The sequence below is a fragment of the Euprymna scolopes genome, chromosome 11, assembly GCF_053919585.1.
Source record: "Euprymna scolopes isolate OS-2025 chromosome 11, ASM5391958v1, whole genome shotgun sequence".
Lineage (NCBI taxonomy): Eukaryota > Metazoa > Mollusca > Cephalopoda > Sepiida > Sepiolidae > Euprymna > Euprymna scolopes.
In genome coordinates this window covers 56,183,791-56,198,899 of record NC_136492.1, presented here as the reverse complement: position 1 = coordinate 56,198,899, position 15,109 = coordinate 56,183,791, and the positions used below count along the sequence as shown (strand labels likewise).

At 32.2% G+C, this 15,109-nt stretch overlaps 1 protein-coding gene and 1 long non-coding RNA gene across 10 annotated transcripts in view; one reads left to right on the top strand and one right to left on the bottom strand.

Moving 5' to 3' along the window:
* The window catches only part of LOC145287858 (serine/threonine-protein kinase PAK 3-like), a 268,674-nt gene that overhangs the window by 41,091 nt on the left and 212,474 nt on the right, over positions 1–15,109 (top strand). The window lies entirely within an intron of this gene.
* Positions 1–15,109, bottom strand: part of LOC145287861 (uncharacterized) — a 233,559-nt gene that overhangs the window by 99,725 nt on the left and 118,725 nt on the right. For 6 of the 9 annotated variants that reach the window (XR_013869214.1, XR_013869211.1, XR_013869216.1 and 3 more), the window contains one exon: positions 4,540–14,213. The exons of the other annotated variants lie outside the window; for them this stretch is intronic. This is a non-coding gene — a long non-coding RNA (uncharacterized LOC145287861). Of the gene's footprint in view, positions 1–4,539; positions 14,214–15,109 lie in introns of those variants that run through there. 9 annotated transcript variants of the gene reach the window in all.

The following is a 15,109-nucleotide window of genomic DNA, read 5'->3' as shown; positions in this document are numbered from 1 at the left end:
GGAACAGAAAATGCTCTAAATCAGAAACCACTTGGAGCTACATGTTAAAATTTTCAAAATTTCTTATTTTTTATGATGTCTTTCTGTGGTGCAAGCTACAACAAAATCTAAGGATATGGGTTTTAAGCTCTGAATGATTTTACATGGAATTACCCTTTATCTTTTAATCTAGCAATTATGTAAAATGAAATCAACTGAAGAGATTAGACTTGGCAAATCTGAATGAATTTAATTGACCCAATTTGTAACACAAAAAAGTGTTACATGACTAAAATTATAATTTCAGAAATCTAAAGTATTTTCAGATTTTAATAATTTTATTGCCACAAAAAAAAAAATCAAAACTATTTAAAATTTCTTTGAATGCAAAACAATTTTTTCTCTTGAATTTTGAATGCTTTTTATGTTTTTTATTCATACTGAGTTGAGTGGAAGATGTGCAATTGTTTGTGTATTAAATACTCACTCTTCATATAAAATTAAAGAATTACTTTAAGTATCATAACATTTTGTGGCCACTTGTGTGTCTGTTTTACTAACTTAATATGCTAACTTAAGGAGTCACCACTTGTCAAGGCCTAAAGCCCACTGGAGGATAAAGGTTAAAATAGTGTCAGGGGATGGTGAAACAACATGGTGATTGATTATGATGGTGATGATTTGACAGAATTTGATTGTTTAAGAGAGTGGCTCATCCATTCTTTCATCATGGCCAGATCATCAAAGTCTCCTTTTATGTACACATCTCCCTTTACTGTCCAAATTTAATCTTCCTCTGAGATCATCAGAATTAAGTCTATCATTTAAGAATTACATTGTATATCCATCATATCATTATTCCACTATTTCTCTCTATGCAGTACATTTTCGTAGCCCTTACTGGCCAAGTTTCATTTCTGTACATCACATTCTGTAGATATTCCTGATAGATTCTTCCCTTCGAGAGCGGTAATGCTCTGCTGGTTCGTAATGACAGAAATTTCCTGAACTTACACCATTCACTCCTAATTCTTCCAATCACACTACCATTTGCTTCACCCTGTACTCCAATGCTATCGCCAAGGAAACAAAACCTCTGAACAACCTCAATAGCTTCGTTTAACAGATATACTATCTCCACATCTATTTTCATGTTCTTCCACAACAAATTCACTAACCTCTCTTTCAACCTACCAGTAATTGCACTGAATTTCTTATGTATTCAATGCTTACAAGTACCATAAGAAGTTGAATTTAACCCCACTCTCTTTTCACAACCTGAGATAACTTTCTTTCTTTGGGAACTTTCCAACATTAAAACTACTGGTCATCACTTTGTTTTTGGTAACATTCACTCTTAACCTGTTACAAAGGATCCATTCTATCATACAACACCAAGCTTTCTTCTTCTGTTAGATTCCTAGACACTATGGTTTCCGTGGAAATGAAAAAAGCTGGTATGGCAGCCAAAAATTCCCTAAAACTCCAAATAAGTGATGTAAAGGTCCTATATACAGACTAAAAACCTTCAATAAACAATTTTATTACAAAGAAATGGCAAGAAAACTGGAACAATTGCCAAAACAACAAACTCTTCCAAATTATACCTATACTTAAAAAAAAAAAAAAAAAACCCTACTAAATCCCAGAAAATCACGTAAAAAAGTCTTATCACGTATCCGGATAGGACACCCATACATAACTCACGCCTACATACTAAAAAGTGAAGAACCTCCCAAATCTATACTATGTCACAAACCTTATACAGTGAAACACCTTTCTTGACTTCTATGACCGCACAAATTCGTCAACACTACTACAAGGCCACAAACTTAAAAGAACTCTGCAAAAAAGAAAACCCTAAAACCATTCTAAATTTCTTGAAAATAGCAAATCTTTATCATAAAATATAAATGCCATCAAATAACAAACTATACCAAAACATTGCCCGAATATACCCAATGAAAATCAACTCCAAAAGTATCCAAAAATTTTTACCCTTATATACAGCATTAAATGACTCAAAGAAGGTCGATATGCTGGTTAAATAAACAACCATTTACTCTCAAATGTTTACTTTCCATAGCATACCTCCAAGTTTTCAATTTAACAAATAGGTTTTCTAATGTTTCACAGGCAAATCCTAAATCATGGGTATACGGCATCCCTTCCAGACAACACATACAGAACTCAATTCTTCTAATGAAAAGCAATGGACCCAGTACAGAACTTTCTATTCCTACTTTAACATGAAAACTATCACTAAATGTATTGTTAATTCTAACATGTCTTTAAGCATTTCTGTACATTGTTTGAACAATTTCACCAACCACTTGTTTGCCCCTAATTTACACAAAGCCCACCAAACAATCTTTCTTGCTAATCAATCAAAAGCTTGTATCTGTTTTCTTTGTGTATTTGATGACCTCATCTTACACATGATCTAAAGGTCACTCTTTGTCATTTTTTTTGTGTTCAACATTTGCACCTGTCCCAGTCTTGTACAATATTGTTGGCTCCAAGTATTCTCCTGAACACATACATTATTTGTGTGTCCAATTAATATTTAGAAGCTCCATGCTTCTGTTCAGTCTTGAAAGACAAAGGATACCCCTTAGGGGCAGTAGCGCATGTAATTGTGAGGCAAGGGTTGCGTAATCTCCAACCACACCTCTCCTGAATCGGCACTGTTTGAGTCCAGAGGCAAGAAGATCAGGACGACTGGAAACAATGCTGAGATAAGCAGAGAGTACATACATCACCTGAAAGTCCCAAATGGTCATCCATTTAGTACTGACCAGGTTTAACGTTGCTTAACTTTGGTGATCCAGTGGGAACCGGTGTGTCAACGTGATTATGCCGTACTTATTTTGAAGCTATTAGATCTAGGAACATGATATTCCATAGAAGTGATCCCATCTATAAATATAAAAGCGAAAATGTATGTATGTTTGCTTTTTCTGTATGTCCACAAAAGGCTTTTTTCAGAGAAGCGGTCGGTCGCCTAACAACTTTTTATATTGCATATAAATCGTAATATCTCAGAGTTAACAACGAAGCTCGCCTGTCTATTTAATTTGCTCGACTTTGGGAAGATAAATATTCAACGTTTGTCGCTCGCCACATGTGAATTAGTCTTTTTCCTATAACATCTTGTGAAGCGTTCCCGCAGTAAATGAAATACTATCCCACAGTCAAACTTGATCTCATTAACTCATTAAAACGGGCACCTGCCAAATCCAAGTAATTAAATAAATTCAAACGTGTTTTCGTTAGCATCTCGCGGTGGGGCAATGGTTACTTTAATTTGCAACTTTGCCTCAAGGGTTCGGTTCGATCCTCATACTTACCTACCAAAACATTTTTTTAACCCCCCCCTCCCACCCCCGGAGTTTCCACACACACCTCCAAACACCCGTGCAACGCCGGGTACCCCTCGCTAGTATGTAATAATGTCATCATATATAGTTATTTTAACTTTTGTTAATCTCAAACAAATCATGGTACTACTAAGATCTAAGGAGCAACTGTGATTAGGGGCCAATATATAGAGAACATCCTAAGTGGGGAGGAGTGTAACAAGTTGTTTGTTTACATTACATTTAAATTTCTACATGTTGATACAGTCAGAGAAAACAAAGAAGACGGGAAATTCCAAGGCAACCGGTCCAAAGAAAAAAGCTGTTAGAGTAGAAAGTTTTCCAGTATACAATGAAGAGGTAGGATTTTGTTGTTGGTCGGGGAGTATTTAAGTTGAGGAAGTACAAGTGCAGCAAGTTCATTGGAACACGTTCTGTGGGAGTACTTGTAAAGCAAGCACAAGAATGCAATATTATAGTGATGAGACAGGGGCTGGAGCTTGGTAGACAGTGTGGGACCATTAAGAAATCTTTTACAGGACCTACACTGAACATGTTCATCTTTTGATTTCAATGAAATTTCAATCAAAAATAAATTACAAAAAATTAGATTTTCAAAATGTCAGCACATTTCAATCATTTTAAGATTTCTGATAGTTGCTTAACTTTACAAAATGTTAACTTTTCTAAGTGCATAACTTGAATTGTGTAAGCTCGGTTTTCATACAGCTTTCACGACAGTAATAGTTTATTTCTTATTTTGTTTGAAATATTTTTGTACCCAATCTTTTATTTAAATAGCTTGTGGGAATTGTGATATATTATGAACCTATCCAGCTAGTTTAAGTATAAGTATATTTTTCTCAGCTTCAATGTAGAATACTACACATTCATTAGTTTTCAAAAGTAGAAGTTACCTGGTGCATATTTATTTTATATATAGACTATTTATACAACATCCCACCTGGGTGCACATGTGTAGTGTCATTGATGTGATAAGTATCTATTTGCTGACTGCATTTGGTAAACCAAATCCACATTCTGCCTGATTATTACATTTTTCTGCACACTAATAGGGGGTGGGGTTTGAAGGGTATCCAAAACTAATATGGGTTCATAGATCTTTGCAAAGCATGAACAGTGATACCAAATTTATTTTGATAGTATTATGACCTTTCAAAGTTTGTTGAAAATTTTAAAAAAATTTGTTCTTCTGTGTGGTACTTGATCCAGAAGCCATTTTCTATAGTCTATAAGTAAAAATTCAAATTGGTGAAAAATCATAACAAAATGTAATATCATCTTGTGGTAAATAAATATTAATGATGATGGGGTCTGTCTTTACGATGGATAGTTGGGCATTTTTTTTTTTAGTTAATTTACTTTCTTGGTCAATGCCGGAACACAGGCAGATAGTAGAAAATAAAATATTGATTAGGATTAAATATAGAAATCAATATTTCTCAAATCACTGAGAATAATAGTTTTGTATGTAGCTTTTAGTTAAAAAAAAAAAATTTATTAATCACGAAATTGTAGGGTGGTGGTATTTATTTTATATATAGTACTTGATAATATTTTGTGCTGAAAGCAGTATCATTTACATTGTTTTGTTTTGAACTTTTGTCCAAGCAATCTTGTTAATTATATACTATAGTTCAGTCCATTTAATCTTTATATTTCAAGTTTGTGTTTCATATATGATTATCTTTTTCCTCTATTGAATAGCATTACAAGCGTATGCTGTATTTTCATGGATATCGGCAATATTACATACCTAATGTGCTTCAACAAGTCATATCTTTTTTATTTGTTGGTCAATTTTTAAAAGAATTATATTGATGAAAAGAAAATAGAATAAGCATTCCAATGGTGTTAATTTATTTTTCTCTTATGTGTTCAATGTTTTTATGCTCCAAGGTAAAAATGAAAAAACGGTTAAAAATGACAGCAAAAATGGAAACTGTTTTTTCAATGTTTACATTTCATACGTCACGTTTGGATACATATGCGCAGGGTTAAATTTGATTGGATATGGCTGAAATTTTTACAGGCTATAAAAGCATAGAAGTCCATCTTTACTGGACTTTGATTTTTATTTTTACGACCACAGAAAGCAAAGTTACAACCGAGCAAAGTTGACAAAGAATATTTCAAAATTGATAAGATAAATCGGTATATATCATCCATTTTCATATAGATAATAGTTTCAGAATTATTTTCATATATAATATGTAAATATTTGATAATTATTAATTGTGCAGAAATTTCTTTAAAATGTTATCTTTTATAGAAATTAAAATCTGCTTAAAGGGAAATGGCTCACTATGCTCTAACCATCGCTGTCAGCGTATTAACGAGCTTGTATTCTCTTAAAAATAGAAAACGAAAGCAGAAAAAAAGTTTTATTTTTTTATTCTGAGTTTGTCAATTTAAAAAAAAATTATCAAGTTTTTCAAATTTGATTTCCAAACAAAATGTACTGAGTACATGCATTTGTTTTTTAGTGGTAAAAATAAAAAGCAAATATATAACAAATAAAAGGTACTTGTGCACTTATGCTACCATGCTGAAATAATAATGTTATTTAGAAACCCATTCTTAGCATGGGGAAGGAAGGGTATTTTGTTAACTATTCTGTACTTTCACCTAACAATTAAACACAATATATTGTGAAACTTGAATTTATTTTTAACTCCATGTCAAAACCATTTTTTCGAATCTGTAAAACAAACCCATTTTTTTTTTTTTTTTAAACTGAAGATATCTAAATAATAATAATTAGGCAGTTCAATAAAGAATTGTGATGCATTTTGTAAATTTTTACCCTGTTTCAACCGTAACATTTTTCTTTAAAATGACTAGCTGTTAAGGTTTTCAGGTATGCTGAAAACGAATATTGAAATTTAAATATTCCGCAAATAAGTAGATGTCTGGATATTAAGCAATGTCATTTCTTATGTTATTGCTGGTGGCCAGCTTGGTACATGCATTTGCGCATAGTTTCTTGGGATTACGTTTGCCTGCTCGCATGTACCAAGATGGCCAGCAGCAATAATATAAGAAATGACATTGCTTAATATCTGGAAAACTACTTATTTGCAGAAAATTTAAATGTGATATTCGTTTTCAGCATACCCTAACGCATAAAAGTAATCATTTTAAATGTTAAGGTGGCAACAAGGTAAAAAATTACCGTTTTCTTTCTTTTAACAGACTAGAAAAGACAAAAATTACCATCAACTGGTGAATATGTAGTTGTTGCTTATCAGGATTCCTGGTATCCTGGTGCTGTGAAAGCTACATCAAGGATTCATGTGGAGTATGATTTATGGTTGCATCTCAGAAAATAGGGGTATTTTTTTGGCTAGATAGAGAGGATTTACAAAATTGAAAATTGGACTGGTCCCAAAATCCACAAGTTCTGGTTGACTATGGGAATTTCCATCTTTTGTGGAAATCCAAAATCTATATAAAAAATTTTCTTCGATTTATTTCTGAGATTAATTCATATCTACTCAATTTTTTTTTTTTTTTTTTTTTTTGTGAGGGGAGTAGTAAATACCGGCCATGAATGCTCTTTTGGCATTCAATGGCTACACCCAGATTAAGCTCTCCTTTGGTGAGGAGGCAAGAAAATGCTCTTTAGATTTTTGGGTATGCTGAAAACGAATATCGCATTTAAATTTTCCGCAAATAAGTAGTTTTCTGGATATTAAGCAATGTCATTCATGTTATTGCTAATGGCCATCTTGGTATTCTTGAGCATGCAAACCTAACCCTGACAAACTATGCACAAACACACGTACCAAGATGGTAACCAGTAATAACATAAGAAATGACATTGCTTAATATCCGGAAAGCTACTTATTTACGGAATATTTAAATTTCGATATTCGTTTTCAGCATACCCGAAAACCTTAAAAGGTAGTCATCTTAAAGAAAAATGTTAAGGTGAAAACAAGGTAAAAATTTACAAAATCACAATAAAATTCTTTATCGAACTGCCTAATTATTGTTATTTAGATATCTTCAGTAAAAAAAAAAAAAAAAACAGGTTTGTTTTGCAGATTCTTGGTCTTGACAATGAGTTAAAAATAAATCCAAGTTTCATGATATATTTAATTTAAGTTTTAGGTGAAAGTACAGAATAGTTAACCAAACACCCTTCCTTCCTCATGTTAAGAATGCGTTTCTAAATAATAACGTTATTTCAGCATGGTAGCATAAGTGCACGAGTACCTTTTATATTTGGCTTTTTTTTTTCTTGTTTTACCACTAAAAAACAAACACATGTACTTAGTACATTTGTTTTTTGTTTTGTTTTTTTTTTGTTGTTTTTTTTTGTTTTTTTACCGCTTTTAGTACATGTGTACTACAAACGTTAAAAACAACAAGATATTATTGTTTGGAAATCAAATTTAAAAAACTTGATAATATTTGTTTAAATTGACAAACCCAGAATAAAAAATGAAACTTTTTTTCTGCTTTCGTGTTGAAAGCAGAAAAACAGTTTTCTATTTTTAAGAGAATACAAGCTCGCTAATACTCTAACAGTGGTGGTTAGTGCACAAGTTGCACAACTGCACAGCTAACCACCGCTGTCATCGTTTCAAGTGATTTGAATGTCTATAAAGGATAACGTATTTAAGAATTGTCTGCACAATTAATAATTATCAAATATTTACATATTATATATGAAAATAATTCTGAAACTATTATCTATATGAAAATGGATGATATATACCGATTTATCTTATCAATTTTGAAATATTCTTTGTCAACTTTGCTCGGTTGTAACTTTGCTTTCTGTGGTCGTAAAAATAAAAATCAAAGTCCAGTAGAGATGGACTTCTATGCTTTTATAGCCTGTAAAAATTTCAGCCATATCCAATCAAATTTAACCTTGCGCATATGTATCCAAACGTGACGTATGAAATGTAAACATTGAAAAAACAGTTTCCATTTTTGCTGTCATTTTTAACCGTTTTTTCATTTTTACCTTGGAGCATAAAAACATTGAACACATAAGAGAAAAATAAATTAACACCATTGGAATGCTTATTCTATTTTCTTTTCATCAATATAATTCTTTTAAAAATTGACCAACAAATAAAAAAGATATGACTTGTTGAAGCACATTAGGTATGTAATATTGCCGATATCCATGAAAATACAGCATACGCTTGTAATGCTATTCAATAGAGGAAAAAGATAATCATATATGAAACACAAACTTGAAATATAAAGATTAAATGGACTGAACTATAGTATATAATTAACAAGATTGCTTGGACAAAAGTTCAAAACAAAACAATGTAAATGATACTGCTTTCAGCACAAAATATTATCAAGTACTATATATAAAATAAACACCACCACCCTACAATTTCGTGATTAATAGATTTTTTTTTTTAACTAAAAGCTACATACAAAAATCTATTATTCTCAGTGATTTGAGAAATATTGATTTCTATATTTAATCCTAATCTTTTAATATTATGAAATATTTTGAAATATTCTTTGTCAACTTTGCTCGGTTGTAACTTTGCTTCCTGTGGTCGTAAAAAAAATAAATAATCAAACTATACCCAATTTCCAACACTAACGCTGTTGTCCTAAGGATCACCGTACACTCATTAACCCTTATCCTCCAATGCCCTTTGGGCCTTGATAAGTGGTGACTCTTTAAAAAAAAAAAAAGTATCTCTCTCTCATATATATATATATATATATATATATATATATATATATAGTACTTTTAACCGATACCATCTAGTTTAATTTATATATAGCCCATTCTTTTAGAAAAGCAGAAGTCATGTAACATAGAAATTGGTTACCCTCTTATCTGATTTGCTTACGGTTTTTGAATCAATTGGAAAGGATTATTTGCGTGAAATAGTTGTCTAACTGCCCCCTCCCCCTAGACGTAACACAAGGTCAGCTTAATGTAAAGATTACATAGAAATGAATGTCTCTTGAGTGTTCAAGCCCTGTAACAATTGCCTAAATGAATTTCCTCAGTCTTTCACACTCCTCAGACAGCAGGCAATAAACCTGTCCCCACCTGCTTTGACGCATTGAGTTACTACCGGAGGGTGTGGCATACTGGAACTGAGCACTGAACCTTCATTACATTTATATTTTGGATGAAGGTTTCCCCTTTGATCTTTAACAAGTTTTAGCAATAATTTTGGTTTCTATTTGGGATGTATCCGGAAATGAAGGTTCATGCTTCTCTAGTTATTAAAGATGCAATGCATCCCAAAAGTTTGGATCAATTCTGCTATGCTATAAATAACACCCTTTTGAGCCAACAACTAATCGTTTCATGTAGAGGTTAGGACTTTGGCATTGAAAATTGTCGGTCTGGCTTTTAAAACTAATTCTAGAGTCAAGAATCGATATTTTTTTCTTTAATTATAAGAGTTCTCAAACAATGAACAAACCTTTTATTAAAATATCTACCATATAAAGTTATCTTGTCACAGTTTTAAAGTTAGACTCAGATAGCATTTAAGTTGAAAAATCAAACTCTGCTTCTGCCTCACAAATTTGTCATTTCTTGTTCTTATACCATGTTATTGACAATATATTAATGTACTTTGCTAGAACTTATTTAAAAAATGACCTCAGCTGGTCCAGACTGTGACATTTTTAAATCATGAAAACAAATAAAAATTAGCAATGTACAAATAAATACAAATTAAACTATAACTTAACTGTATTCCAGCCAAGCAGGGTAGATAGAGCTAGTATATATATATATATTGATACATGAACATGGTTGTTGCTTTACTCATAAGTTTTCAAGCATTTCCTGTGAGAAACGGTTTTGCACAAAATCAGTGTCGTTCTCTAAACCAGGGGTCTCCAAACTATGACCTACTGGCCAGATCCAACTTGCTAAAGTCTTTAATCCGGCTCACAGAGCTCTTTATGGAAAATGCTAAAATATTCAGAAAAATTTTTTTAAATGGTATAAAACATGTCCAGGTTATTTTTTTTTTTTTTTTTAAACTTTGGAGACTCCTACTCTAAGCATTGTCATTCTGACTTAAAAAGTAGAGAATGTTTACATTATTGGAAGCAATAGTTGGCCGAGGTGTTATGTCGTTTTTCCTTCTCTGCTTTGATCAAGATTGAAGTAGGCATCTTTTTAATGTTTAGGCCGTGCCCTTCTTTACCAACTAGAGCATAACTATGTCAACGCATGCACATACATACACAAACATACAATGCATATACATATGTTAGTTGGCCATTAATCTATCCTTTTACATGCATGCACGCGCGCACACACACACATACACATATATATAAGCATACATCACGAATACATGAAGAAAAAGCAAAAATAAAGAAAAAGCTTTGATGGAAAGAAATTTTCTACGCCAAAAAATCACGTAAATTTATCGAGTAATTTTAATTTTGTAAAGACAACTATTTTTAAGAGATTAATGGGAATTCGTAGGCATTTACAATAATGTACAAGGCAGATTTTAAACTATTTCTGAAGAGATGTTTTAAGAAGAAATTAATCGGTGACGAATTTGAATTTTCACACTGCCCTTCCATCCAGCCCCATGTCAAGAATGGCTTTCTAAAATCTTGTAAAAATTGAATTGTTTAAAATTATCTGCATAGTCACACCTAATGGTATTTGGTTGAAAACTCATGTCAGGTTTGTAGATATCTGTGAAAAACTGAATCACTTTGAAAACAAAAAAAAAAAGCATACAAAAAAATTAGTGAGTTATTAGTAATCATTTTCTTATCAAAAATAATTATTCAATTAAATGTTCTAATACACGCATATATCAATACGATAGCATGTGAATTATTTTGTGTGTCACTCTTACATCTTTTTTCTTCCGAGTAACTGTTGTTTAATTGTTATGACCTTCCATTTCTTGTAATAAATTCTACCAAGAATTCTTAACAAATTTTGATTATAGCTGATGGCACTCAAGTTATATAACTTGATTCTTTTTTCTTCATAAGTTTTGCTTTCGGTTTCGATTCAAGCTGATGCACCCAAGTCATATGGATATATTTTTTTATTTTTGAAATCACTTTATAATATATAAGAATCGCTAGAAAATTGACTCTAAAATAATATATATAAAATCTTAAATTAAAATATCATATTTAAGCATATTTTATGACCGAGCTACACCGGGTGTCCTTGCTATATTAGATAAATATTTTTTGCAGTTTTAACAAGAGCTACAATAATATCAGGACGTCTCTATTTATGTTGAACATTCACAGAATGCCAACATCATATTACGTATGAAAGAGTCTGCTGTGGAATTTCCACAGGTCCTGCTAGTATAACAATAAATATTCATCATTTTATCTTTAGTACCAACAATGTAAATTATGTTCAATATGTTTTTAATGAATTATTTTTCGAATCGGAAATTAGAATAAATCTTTTCTGCTACTGATTCCAATACTCCGAAAAGTTGCGGCCCTGTCGGTGGGGCATTAGAATACACCGACTGCCCCCCTGCAGAGGGTAAAAGTCCCTCAATGGGGGTCCTGGATATGACCTTAAACTATATCCAGTGGTGAGGTCCCAGCTTGCGGGCTTTGGGGAGTGTGGAGCCACCCTTTAATTACCATTGCTCCCAGGTCCACACTGATCCGGAGTGGTAGTACCTGTTAGGGTCCCAATTATGGGTTAAATAGAAACCGACGTGAAAACAACAAATATATTCTATTAAAAAATTTTTTCTTCAAAATCTTTGTATTCGGCATTAAATAACCCGAAATGGGTTGATATGCCGTAAAACAAAAACAACCAAACCAAACCGAAAAGTTGATTTTTCCGATTCCTGATTAACAAAGCCGCTAGTGTTTGCAGCAGCAACCGCATGACATATATGCAATTGACCAAGCCAGTGTGTGAAATGACGTCACAGCAGAGGAAGAGAAAAGAAAATGACAGCGAATGACTTAAAACAGCAGGGTTTTGTTAACTACATGGTAGACAAGACTTAATTGAAACAATGTGTAATGCGTTGTTGGAAAGCACCGGTAATACATGCCTTTTGTGAAAACTGGGGGGGGGGGGAGAAAAAAAAAAAGCAGAGTCGAATTTCTTTTTGTTTATTTACTTAAGACTGTCTCGGACATAACATGTTGGGTCTGGGTGTTAAAATGTAACAAGACAGTTGAAGAAGATTAACGACTATGGTACACATATACAAAGAAAATGCATAGTTATATTTTTCTGATTTAAGAAACGTTTCTGGATTGGCTTCTAGTTTTGGTTTTTCCACTTAACATTTTTTTCTAAGATTTCTGGGCAAAGTTTGGGCTGATAATATCGATCTTAAGTCTGGATAATTTTCAACCAATATGAGCATGGATTCGTCAAAACCCTTGTTTTTATTGACACACTACTTGCTCTACCTCAAAACAACTTCTCCCTGTGTTGTCTTCTTCTTTCCTTCTAATAAGTACTCTATTTTATTCCTTTTCTTTTCCACAGGGAGTATAAGCTTAAAATGATAATCTTTTTCTTTCTCTTTCCTTTTTATTTCTTTTCTTTACTGAAATAACCTTTCTCTGATAAATGGAAATGTTAATTTAACTTTGAGAATTAATCTTTCAATAATTTGTCGATCACACCCAAAGTTGATCTGTGTAACCTTCTTTTGTTTTACTAGCTGTTTTTTTTTTTTTTTTGTTTTTTTCTCTTTTCTTTTCAACTTATTGTCTGGGAATCAAAATTCTGCGTTTTTCTCTTATTCAGGATAAATAACTCCTAAGAATTTATCAGCAAGGTTATTTGACTGCGCCCAGGATTCATAATATCCCCACATGAGTACCATATCAATTTCTGTTCAATATAAGTATTAATAAAAAAAAATTCCTTAAATGTTTTATTTAAACAGTAATCCTTTTTGAATTTTTTTTTTTTTTTTTTTTTTTTTCATTTAATAGACAGGGTTCCAAAAAGTCGCAAATCTAATAGGTCTCACACTGTAGGCCAAGCTCCAACCTCAGTACCATCGCCATAATGTTGCATCTCTGTGCCTGTTTTACAAATACTTTAATGAAATATGGTCTGATGAACCCCTAGCACTTATGCCCTCTCAACATACATGTTTATGGCTAACTCAACAGCTACATTTTGGAATTTCCTCCCTGTATTAACCTGCATAAAATTAAATGTAATGTGAACTGACATGTCCCTGCTCTACTGCCTGCAGTCCTCTTTTAAGCATGATCCCAAATCGTAACAACCCCTTACGTTCAAGTGGCAATATGTCTTGTTTGGGATTAAAAAGAGTAAGGAAAAAAAAAAAAAAATGAAATAATCCAAAACTGGTTCTTTTTTTTTTTTTTTTTTTCATAAAGCAGATAAAAATAAATCCCATTTTAAAAGTTAACATTACAGAAACTGTTAAACTTGTAGTGCATTTTAGTTATCAATGAGTCGTTTCTAGAAATGAATCTAGATTCCCAGCTTGTCTATTTTTAGTTACTTAAAGAAAATAAGTAAAGATAAGAGTTTCTATCCTGAAAGAACATCTGCCAGCTGTAGATACAGACTTGTGATTACTTGATGGATATAAGCAAATGAAATTGCCAAAATATGCTTATATATATATATACAGATCCCCTTTCCTTCTTCCCTCGCCTTCCACCATTTTGTATTTTGATTCTGGAATAGAATTTCCTACATTGCTACAATGCATCTCTTTTTTTTCTGTGAGTTCGATGACTGAATCACTCACTCTTGCTGTCCGTCCTTTTCCAATGCTGTCTAAGAAGATTCGGGCATGCAGCTCCGTGCCCAGAGAGAGAGTTCGTCCACAAGGTTATCCCATTAATTATATTTTTTTTCCTCCTGTTCTGCAAAGTCAAAAACAAAAACAATTTTCCTTAGTTCAACAGAACTAAACACTATGAATAAATATTTGGCGGTATAAAAAAACTTAACGAATAAAAACTTTTTTTCAAAATTACTGGATTCAGTATTAAATAACCCAGAAAAGATTGATATGTTGGAAAACAAAGCAGCTAAACTAAGCTTATCTTTTAATGAACCCCGGGCTTTGATAAGTGATTAGTATAAAAAAATATATATGCATATATAAATGGAAAAAACTTTTTTGTTTGTTTTAATTTAGAGTATCCCCTCACTACTTCAGTTTGATTATCACAGATTCGCTACTCCATGGGTTTTTCAATATATCAACATTGCGGATTTCCGCCATAAATCCATAAAAAACGTGATAATTGAATATTCAAAAATTAAATATTAAAAATAATTAAAATATCAAAAATTGTGTACTATAAATGTTATTTATGTTATAGAAAGAATAAAATTAATAAAAATGTAAAAAAAAAAAAAAAATTAAGTATCATAACTTATATTTAAAAAAATACATTAAAAACATAATTACTGTAACACGGCCACCATACGCTTGGTTTCTCTGTTCACTAGTCGCATCAAGAAGCATAGCATAGCATCTATGCGAGAGAGACTGACGTCATTTGTAAGGTGAATTGTGATTGGTTCGTGGAGAACGAGATGGCCAATGAGAACATCGCAACTTGTAAAAAGTTATGTGATTGGCGCTTCAGGGATGGTTTTAAACAGCCTATAAACAATTAAATAAGGTAAAAATAATGGTTTTTGTCCTACTTTGCGGATTTTTGAATATCACGGGTGGTCTCTGTCCTATCTACCGTGATATTCAAGAAAATACTGTATATAGCCTATGTGATCCACATTGATATGTACA